This window comes from Mobula hypostoma, chromosome 8, assembly GCF_963921235.1.
Source record: "Mobula hypostoma chromosome 8, sMobHyp1.1, whole genome shotgun sequence".
In the NCBI taxonomy this organism is placed as follows: domain Eukaryota; kingdom Metazoa; phylum Chordata; class Chondrichthyes; order Myliobatiformes; family Myliobatidae; genus Mobula; species Mobula hypostoma.
Window position 1 is genome coordinate 154,112,001 of NC_086104.1, and position 11,410 is coordinate 154,123,410.

At 42.3% G+C, this 11,410-nt stretch overlaps 1 protein-coding gene across 1 annotated transcript in view; it reads right to left on the minus strand.

Moving 5' to 3' along the window:
* Positions 1 to 4,537: 4,537 nt before the first annotated feature.
* rnf181 (ring finger protein 181) overlaps positions 4,538 to 11,410 on the minus strand; it is a 28,049-nt gene continuing 21,176 nt past the window's right edge. The window contains exon 6 of the transcript XR_010019067.1: positions 4,538 to 5,545. The gene's annotated coding sequence lies outside the window, so the exon portion shown is untranslated. The remainder of the gene's footprint in view (positions 5,546 to 11,410) is intronic.

Genomic DNA, 11,410 nt, shown 5'->3' on the forward strand with positions numbered 1-11,410 from the left:
ACTAGCGGGACGACTTTCTCAGCAGTTAACATAACAAAGAATCCATTTCAATTATAACATAACAAAGAAGCCATTTTAATTAGCCTACACAGTAGCATAAAAGACAAAACCCCTTACACCAGCAAGAAAATGAATGTCAGAGGATCTACCGTGGGACCAGAATATAAGTGCCATTACAAGGACGGTATGGCAGCCCCTCTACTTTCTTAGAAGTATGTGCAGATTTGGCGTGGCATCTAAAACTTTGACGAATTTATATAGACACACCGATGAGGGTATCCAGACAAGTTGCATCACTGCCTGGTATGGAAACACCCAAGAACAGAAAAGCCTACAAAAAGTGGTGGATACAGCAGAATCCATCACAGGAAAAGCCCTCTCCTCCATTGAGCATGTCTGTAGTAAGCGCTGTCACAAGAAAGCAGCAACCATCATCAAGGACTCCACCGTCTGGACCATTCTCTATTCTCACTACTGCCATCAGGAAGGAGGTTCAGGAGCCTTAGGTCCCACACCACCAGGTTCAGGAACAGTCATTACCCTTACAACCATCAGGTCCCACACCACCAGGTTCAGGAACAGTCATTACCCCTCAACCATCAGGTCCCACACTACCAGGTTCAGGAACAGTTATTACCCTACAACCATCAGGTCCCACACCACCAGGTTCAGGAACAGTTATTACCCCTCAACCATCAGGTCCCACACCACCATGTTCAGGAACAGTTATTACCCCTCAACCATCAGGTCCCACACCACCAGGTTCAGGAACAGTTATTACCCCTCGACCATCAGGTCCCACACCACCAAGTTCAGGAACAGTTATTACCCCTCAACCATCAGGTCCCACACCACCAGGTTCAGGAACAGTCATTACCCTTACAACCATCAGGTCCCACACCACCAGGTTCAGGAACAGTTATTACCCCACAATCATCAGGTCCCACACCACCAGGTTCAGGAACAATTATTACCCTACAACCATCAGGTCCCACACCACCAGGTTCAGGAACAGTTATTACCCCTCAACCATCAGGTCCCACACCACCATGTTCAGGAACAGTTATTACCCCTCAACCATCAGGTCCCACACCACCAGGTTCAGGAACAGTTATTACCCCTCGACCATCAGGTCCCACACCACCAGGTTCAGGAACAGTTATTACCCTACAACCATCAGGTCCCACACCACCAGGTTCAGGAACAGTTATTACCCCTCAAACATCAGGATCCTGAACCACAGGGGATAACTTCACTCACTTCAGCACTGAACACAAGTCACTTTCAAGGACTCTACAACCTATGTTCTCAGCATTACTTACTTACTTATTTAGTATTATTATTAGTTGTATTTGCATAGATTGTCTTCTTTTTCACATTGGCTGTCAGTCTTAGTGTGTAGTTTTTCCACTAATTCTATTGTATTTCTTTGGTCTGCTGTGAATGCTTGTGAAAAAATAAATCCCAGGGTACTATACGATGATATGTACGTACATTGATAATAAAGTAACTTTGAAATTGGAGGCTGACTTAATTGTAAATTTCACAAGGGAATTGGATAAAGATTTGTGGTTTTAAAAAAGGATTTAAAAAGAACAAGGAAGGGAAATCAATTGTAGGGCTCTGCACGGATACAATGAGCCAAAAGGCCTCTTCCCCTTCTGCAACTGAACTAATATGGGAATTTCCTGATTACGCCACACAGTCAGGAACTGAGTACAGCCCAGAATTTGTAACATCGAAAGGCAATATTCCGGGATAAGGGTTTATGCTGTTGCTATTTAAATCCATACAGTAACAATTCTTGTTAGGTTCGAGTATTATTTGCAAGTATATTCATTTGTGTGTTATTACACAGAAACTATATTTATTTCTTCACAAGAGAGCAACGTTGCTGGCAATATCAGTGTTTTCCATCTCTTTTGTATTTGTGCAAGGCCCCTTCTTTTCTGTCCAAGTGGCTGATACATCATATCCTCCTACAGTCGATATAGCGGATCATCTGCACACATATTACTAAGCTCTCTACATTTAATTCTAAATCATCATACACTGTGGCCTCTTTATTAGGTACAGAAAAAAAATAGAAAGTTTTTGACAAGATAGGTCATTCGGCCCAACAAAGCTTCCCAAATTCCTAGTCACATAGTGTGTTGAAATACCTATCAAGTTTAGATTTGAAAGTCTCTAAGGTACTAATCTCAACTACATGGTTTGTTCCATGTATCCACAACTTGCTGTGGAAAGAAATGCTTCCTGATGTGAATCTGAAATCTCCCTTTAACCAGTCTCTGCCTATGGCCTGTGTCCTTGTTGATGGATTAATTTTGAAGTTGCAGCTGGCATCCTCCTTACTTATGCCTTTAAAGATTTCAAACACTTCTATCATGTCTCCTCTCATTCTACGTCTACTTTGGCTAAAAAGATCTAATTCCTTCAATCTTTCATCATAGCTCGTACCCTGCAGACCTGGAATGAGTCTAGATGCCCTTCTCTAAACTCTCTCCAGTGCCTTCATGTCCCTCACAAAATATGGAAACCAATGTACACGGTTCTCAAGGCGTGGCCTCACAAGTGCATGAAACAGTTCAAGGTGAATGTCTCTAGACTTGAACTCCACTGACCGCATTTTATAGCCCAACATTCTATTAGCCTCCCTAATCGCTTCTGTACATTGTCTGGACGTTGATAGTGATGAGTTTACCAGGATGATCAAATACTTCTCATACAGTGCACTTTCTAACTCAAGACCCCTCTTCATTGTATATTTATATCTAATATTTCTACTTCCTATATGTAATATTTTAGATTTACTTACATTAAATTCATCTGCCATTTATCCACCCACATCTGGATTTTGTTTAATCTGTGTTGATTCTACTGCCTGAATATTATCAGCCATCCCCCCCTAATTTTGAGTCATTGACAAACTTTACTAGTTTATTTGTTATGTGCTTATTCAAATCATTAACAGTGGCCCCAAAACTGATCCTTGCAGAACCCCACTTTTAACATGTTTTAGGTGTGAAAATGATCCTCCCACCATAACTCATTTTCTGTTTTTGAGCCAATTCTGCACCCCTTCGCACACCTTACCCTGAATCCCTGCCTCCTGTCATTTGATTATTAACCTCTCATGGGGTAACTTGTCAAAAGCCTTCTGAAAGTCCAACTAAATGATATCAATCGCTCTATTGTTGTCATAAATTTTAGTTGCCTCTTCATGGAACTCCAGCATATTAGTAAACATGATTTCCCCTTTCTGAACCAATGTTGTCTTTCTCCTAACATTCCTGTTCTTATCAGCTACTTTTTCATCTGATTCTTTATTACTGTTTCAATTATCTTACCTACGAAACACATTAAGCTCACTGGTCTATAGTTACCAGGGTCAGTGCAGTCACCCTTCAGAGGCCACTGAGTGTATGTTCATGGTCTGCTGTTGCTGTAGCCCAACCACTTCAAGGTTTGACATGCTGTGTGTTCAGAAATCTCTTCTGCACACCACTGTCGTAACATGTGGTTGTGGTTATTTAAGTCACTGTCACCTTCCTGTTAGCTTGAACCCATCTGGCCATTGTGCTCTAACCTCTCTTATTAACAAGGATTGAGTGTCTGCCACAATTGGCTGATTAGATATTTGCATTAATAAGCAGGTGTACAAGTGTACCTGATAAAGTGGCCACTGGGTGTATGACACCATTAAAAAGGGATCAAGAATCCCTCTGAAAAAAAAAGACATCCAGAAGTAAATGCAACTCCCATTGCTTCCTGCAACAAATTTGCTGTTCTCTCTCTCAGATCCCAAGGGTTCTTACTGTTTGGATGCACTTGTCAAAAACAGGTATGAAATCCATAAATACACTGCCTCACTGCCCTTCTCTGTCACCTTCCCTTAGCAAATCCATGCAGTCTGTGCCTTTCTAAATGCTGTTGTGCTGCCCTTCAGAACTGACTTTGCTAATTTGCCCAGTACTGATGTTAAGCCGTAGGAATTCGGGGGTCACGGTGGGGGAAATGGGCAGTTAACACTTCAGGTTGAGACTGAAATTAAACTAACTGAGCTTTTTATTTTCTCAGTTTAACCCTTGTTCCTTTATTTCACTTGTGGATATGTGTGGAAAAAAAAATCAAATATAGGGTTAAAAGATCTGTGTGTTGTTAAAATGATTGTGTGGATATCCTGTGTTTTTAAATTAAGTTGCTGTAGAATACGCCTTCTGGTGCTACTTGGACACGTCTTCAGTGATGAACCTGGGGTCATAGGGTGTTCACTTAACTAAGATTATGGTGCTAGGCACTAAATACTCCTCCTCAGGGCAATAAAACAGCTGCACATGCAAGATAAATGCAGACAATGATGCCACAAATCATGAAGAAACTCTACAGACTGTCAAGTCTTTGACATTGACTGATTTTTCACTGATCGGCTACTAGATATAAACACGAACTTTTTCCTTGTACCTCAGAGTTCCACACATGTGGACTCCCAATAATACCATGCTAAAATAAAAGATTCGCCACTTAAAGTCTGGTAATGAGCTTTATTTTAAAAATTCTCTGACAAAATGTTTTCATTTTTATCCTTTTAATTTGTCCAACAAATTTAGGGCAGTACAGTGCTGCAGCTGGGTGAACCACTGCATTCTATTTTTGGATATCCAGGTTCAATCCTGACCTCGGGTGCTATCCGTGTGGAGTTTTCATGTTTTCTCTATGGCTCTCCCTGCCCTGCAGTTTGCTCCCACATCTCAAACAACCAGTGGGTTAAGTGACCACTGTAAGTTGCCCCAGTTGTTTTGTCAGGCGGTAGAATCTCAGGAGGAGTTGATGAGAATGCGGAATGATTAGAAGGGTTAACGTAAACGGGTTTTGTTATTGTTCAGTTGTTAAGTCAAATCCGACTCTTTGTGACTCCTTGTGCACACCAAGCCTTGTTGTTGGAAACTGCCTCTCTAAGATCCCCCAAGGTCATATGCATTGTCTGAGTAATACTATCTATCCATCGCAGCCTCGGTCATCCTCTCCTTCTTTTATCTTCTGTTTTACTTAACATGAGAGTCCTCTCCAAGGAACCCTGTCTTCTCATGATGTGGCCAAGATATTTGAGCTTTTGTCTCATAATCAACCTTCCTAGTGAGCAGTCTTGACTTGTTGGATCTTCTTGCTATCCAATGAACTCCTAACACTTTCCTCCAGCATTCAAGTTCAAAGGCGTCGATTCTTTTGTATTCAGCCTCACTAATAGTCCAGCTCTCACAGCCATACATCACAACAGAAATACCATAGACTTGACTATACAGATCTTTGTAGACAATGTTATGTCTCTGCTCTTCAGTATTTTATCTAAATTTGCCATTACTGTCCTCTCCAGAAGTAAGCACCGTTTAATTTTGTAGCTGCAGTTACCATCTATAGAAACCTTTGAACCGAGAAAGACAAAATGGGTGACTAATGGTCAATATGCACTCAATGAGCTCCATGTTCTACTATTACCAGACTCAGTAGCTCCGTGCTCTATGACTCTCATGAGAAGTGGCCTGACCTGTCGATAAGAAAAAAGATTTAAAGATTAGCTTTATTTGTCACATGTACATCAAAACGAGTGCTCTGGTTTCCTCCCACAGTCCAAAGACGTGCCGGTTGGTAGGTCAATTGGTCATTGTAAATTGTCCCATGATTAGGCTAGGGTTAAATTGGGGGTTGCTGGGTGCCGTGGCTCGAAGGTCTGGGAGAGGCTATTCCACGCTGCATCTCAATAAATAAATATATAAACATGCATACATACAGTGAATTGCATCATTTGTGCAAATCAAATCCGCAAGGATCGTGCTGGACAGCCTGCAAGTATCACCGTGCTTCCAGCGGCAAAATAGCACACTAACCCTAAATGTACATATTTGGAATGCGAAGGAAACCAAAACACCCAGAGGAAACACACAGTCACGGGGAGAACGTACAGCAGTGGGAATAGAAACCCCGATCGGTGATCACTGGCACTGTAATAGCTAACTGCTACACTACCATGCTGTCTACTTACAGCATTTCCTGTTTTGATTTTAGATCTCCAGCGTCTACAGTTTGTTTTTCACTGTCAGCTCCATGAGCACAACCCACTCAGGAAATAGCAGCAAGGGACGCATATGTGTCTACTGCCCAACAACAACGCGTTCTACCATTTGCTTTCATATGAATGTTCTGCCTTTGTTCACTCTTCCTGCCTGTCCTGCATGGATGTTGCCATCCGTGACTTCTCCCAAATGATTATCCTCTGTCCCAGATTAAAGACTCAAGATTGTTCATTGTCATTTTTCAGCACACATAAAGGAGAACAAAGTGACTGTTACTCTGGATCTGATGCAGCATGAAGAAACACACTAAATATAAATATATAAAAATAGCTTGTGTGCATAGACTGATTGTTAGTTGGTAAAACAATGCCAGGTAGAGGAGTATCCGACAATAAGGTGACTGAAAATGATAAAGTAGCGGCGAAAGGGGTGTGGTGGGGTTTACATGTGAACTTTGACAGTGGATATTGATGATGAAACCATCACAGCTATAAAGGGTGACTGCAAATGTGTATTTCTCCAGGAAGACCTTTTTAACCATTTATAGGTGAGGAAGCAAAGGATATTAATGCAATGTCTTCATAATTTGACTTGTTAAGCTCCATTTCATTTTGATCTACAACATACCTATTCCAAGGCCATTATATCCATCTTGAGAGAGACACTGTCAGTGAACCATTACTCTTCTATTGGGATAGTCTCTCAGGGCTGAAGATGACCGACTTTGCTTAACTTTTGTCGGTTCTGAGGAGGCTAAAGAGACCAATGTGGAAACCATTGTCTTCAATGGATGGGCAAGGTAGTGGATAGTTTCCACATTGGTCTTGCTCCTCCTGTCACTTACACAGGGACTTGTGTGCTCTCAGTAGCTCCTTCTCCACTCTGAGTGATCATGGGCCAGAGATTTGCAGGAGTCTAAAGGAACACTGCATTTCTTCAAGCAGACTTTGAGCACACCCTTGAATCTTTTTATCTGTCTGCCTGGTAACCTCTTCCTGTGACAGAGCATGGAACAAAAATTCAGATTTATTTATCACACGCAAAATGGAAACATACAGTGTATGCGTCATTTGTGCAAACAACCATCACCCCTACAGATGTGCTGGGGGCAGCCCGCAAGTGTTGCCACACATTCCAGTGCCAACATAACATTCCCATAATGCAGAAAGGCTCTCCGCTGGTCAGGGTCATCCACGATGTGCTGTGTCCTAGCTGTCAACGCTTTTGGTACATCGTTGTTAGTCGATACGCAAGCCAGGGCAGTACGATATGGAGAGCAAGCTGTTGCCCGTGCGGCAGGCTCCCCTTCTCCACACAGCTGATGAATCCAAAGGAAAGGCAGGCGGTGTTGCAGAGTTGCCAGTCAGAATTGAACTTAACGTAGGACTGCCTTGGGGCCTTCAGCTCCGGACTTTTTCCTGGGGGTTTACTCCCAAATCCTTCGCCATGATTGGGCTTAGCCGCAAGGCAGCAGAGGTGTGAGATCAGAGTTTTCCTTCTGGATGAGCTGACCAGCCCCACCTGCCCAAAGTGACTGGGTTTAGGGCATTAGTAGCCTGCTTCTGCCATTTCTCCCACCAGTAGAAATGGTTCTGCTGGGATTAGTAGCTAAACCACACGTGAAGGCCAGGAGCTGGACTTGGTTGTCAGAGGCTATTTGAGACGCACACCATTGGGAGCATTTAATAGGTAGTGGGAGCTTGTCCCCATTACCAGCCCCGGCTTTAACAACCTTGAAGAACCAAAATAAAAGCCAGAACACAACAAGCAACAAAATAATGACAGCAAAACAACCCCATTTCCTCTCTTCCATTTGCCCACACATGGAGCCTTCTAACTCCAGGACAGACCTCCAGTCTCCAGGCTTCAGGATTTGGCTATCGGGCTTCGGCTTCTGGACATCCAGTTGACCCCTGGATTAGCCAATGACAGGACACCAAGCTCCAAGCTCGAATGTGTTTGTTTCAATGTGTGAACATGCCCAATTTTGAAAGAGTCTCAGGCATATGCTGTCAGAACATGTGAACACTGTGGTGTGCCCAGTGTAACTAGGATCACAATGCTGGCCATAGAAAGGGAACCGGCATCAATTCACTTGCCCTTCCAGTGTACTTAGAGGTCTTTGCAGTGATAACATTGGTGATATTTTCAGAATCAGAATCAGGTTTACTATCACCGGCATATGTTGTGAAATGGTTAAGTGCTTGAGATGGTCATCTCGGTCTCAAAACCTCAGGGGCAGGCGGGAATGATTGTTTCTCAATAGTCCAGGAGAATGCATCAGGACATTAGATCAAGATAAATAGGTATATTTTGTCACATGTACATTAAAAGATAAACTGAAATGTATCATATTTGTGTCAATGACCAACACATTCCTAGATTTTGCTGGGAGCAGCTCACAGGAGTTGCCATGCTTCCAGCAACAGCATAGCATACCCACAACTTACTAACCGGTATGTCTTTAGAATGTGGGTGGAAACTGGAGCACCTGGAGGAAATCCACATGATTATGAGGTGAATGTACCAACTCCTTACAGACAGTAGCAGGAAATGAGCTGCGATTGCTGGCGTTGTAAATCATTATGCTAGCCCCTACACCCAACATACTGTTTGCCTTCCTTATAGTTAGCCGTATCTGCATGTTAACTTTGTGATTTAAAAATAATTTATTTGGAGATATGGCATGGAATAGGTTCTACCAGCCCAACAATGCCACGCCACCCAGCAACCCACCTATTTAACAATCGCCTGATCAGACGACAATTTACAATGTCCAATTAGCCTATTAATTGGTACATCTTTGAACTGTAGGAGGAAACCCAGGCGGTCATGGGGGAGAACATACAAACTCCTTACAGATGGTGCCAAAAATTGAACGCCGACGCCCCGAGCTGTAACAGTGTCACGGTAACCGGTATGCCAGTGTTATCATTAACGGAAAAGGAAATTTCAGCTCCTCTTTAAATTTTCAATGTCTATTTTAAAACAAACTCTTCATATTTCTGTTTTTCTACCAATGTGATGAAATGAAATCACACTATTCCACATTATGTTCCACTTGCCATGTCCCTACTCATTCACTTAGCCTGTCTACATTCCTCTGTATCCTCACCACAACCCACACTGGTACCCAGCTCTGTATCATTAGCAAATTTTGACATCATACACCTGATCTCTTCATCTAAGTCAGGGGTTCCCAACCTTTTTTTTAAAGCCTACCATTAACCAAAGGGTCCATGGACCTTAAATGATGAACCCCTGATCTAAATCATTGCCAAATCCTTTGCTAGAATGCATTTTTAATCTGATGCACAACCAAAGCTGAATGTTTTTTTCCCATTTCTTAGCAGAGTTAAATTACTTTGGACCGAATTCCCAACCTGGGGTCCACAGATCCATTGCTGGGAACCCTCTTGGTTCAATTATTTCTGCTACTCAAAAAGCCATCAAATAATTGCTGATTGTACTTTAGTACCAAGACTTTAAGACATAGGAGCAGAACTAGGCCATTCAGCCCAAGGCAAACAATTGTTCACATTAGGATTATAAGCAGTCCCAATAACAACTATTAAAATTTAGCTGGACAGGTACATGGATAGGAAAGGTTTAGGCCTTTCACTGGGCCAAACACTGGCAAATGGGACTAACTTGGGCGACGGGTTCTTCTTGTTCAGCATGGACTGTTTCCGTGCTGTTTGATTCTATGGGAATCTCCTTCAGAACTGAACTGGGAACAAGGATTCACTTCTCCAGTGCCTTCAGCATGTTGTCAAGTGTCAACTCCATTAAGGTATTTACAGGACAGTTTGCACACAGATTTAATCTGGTCAGAGAAGGTTGGTAACTTCAATACAGGCAGCTCTTTAGAAGAAAACTGAACCCAACAATCTTTGTTGACAAAATTTTATTTGCAAGTTGTGAACTCTTCTGCATAAAATCTCAGCATTACGTAGATTGGAATTTTAATACAACCTTTGTTTGTTCCCTCTCCAAACACTCATTAATTTTCTTCACCTCTCTCTGTGGGTGGTTTGTTCTCAAATATAACAGACCGCACCCAGAAGGCATTGTGTGTGGACTTGCCCAGGGCACCATTGTTCCTTCCAAGCCTTGTGCTATCGATAATAACATTTCCATCCTTTTCCGAAATCCCTGTACGTGCTCTTTCGAGCAGCAACAATCTGAGTGGATTTCTCCCACTGCCACCTCGTTTGGGCCAATCTTCATCCGTGAAACTTGTGTAATTGGAGCTCAGAGGAGGAATCAACGTTTTAAATTCTGGACAAGGGTAGCCAAGAAAATGGAATTACTTTGAAAGGAAATGGCAGAAAATTGTACATTAACTGCAGAAAGTGTTCTTCACAGAGATTACACGTGGCACAGACTTCCAGAAGATAGAAGACCTTAAAATTGAACAACTGGATGACAACATGTAGTAATGTCAGGCACAATTCAGATAAATGATTTATAGGCAGCAAAGGGCTTCCTCCTAAGAGGAAAGATGTAAATAAAGTTGAAAGAGTACAGATAAAGTTACAAGTATGTTGCCAGGTCTCTAGGACCTGAATTATAAGGAAAGATTGAATAGGTTAAGACTTTAATTCTTGGAGTGTAGCAGACTGAGGGGAGATTTGATAAAGCTATACAAAATTATGATGGTATAGATAGAGTAGATGTAAGCAGGCTTTTTCCACCAAGGTTAAGTGGGACTACTTCTAGAGGTCATGGGTTAAGGATGAAAGATGAAAAGTTTAGGGGGAACATTCTTCACTCAGAGGGTCTTGAGAGCGTGGAACAAACTGCCAGAACAAATGGTGCATGCAAGCTAGATTTCAAAGTTTAAGAGAGGTTTGGATAGGTACATAGACAGTAGGGATATGGAGGGTTATGGTCCCAGTGCAGGCTGATGGGACTAGACAGTTTAAATTCAGCATGGACTAGATGGGCCAAAGGGCCTGTTTCTGTGCTTACTTTTCTATGACTATAACTAATAGCTAGGATACTACTGGTTTCTGTTTCTATACAAAGATTTTAACCTTATTTCCTATGTACTTTCCAATTTAGATATCGTATTCAATAGATACACCTGGAGAAAATCTATTCAAGAGGGACCTGTGCTACATGAGATCGACTTCCGCATTTTGTGTCGCAGGGAACAAGCAGCAGCTGCAAAAGAAGAGAATGAACAACCAGTAGACCCAACCGCTAACCACAGCCACCACTTAGTCATACCATCTCTGGCACCAGAATGTGTGAATCCTGAGGACCCACCAATAGAAAACTCCCTACATTAGGAGAACGTCAGACTCAACTTGAGTGATTGCACTACTTTGCAA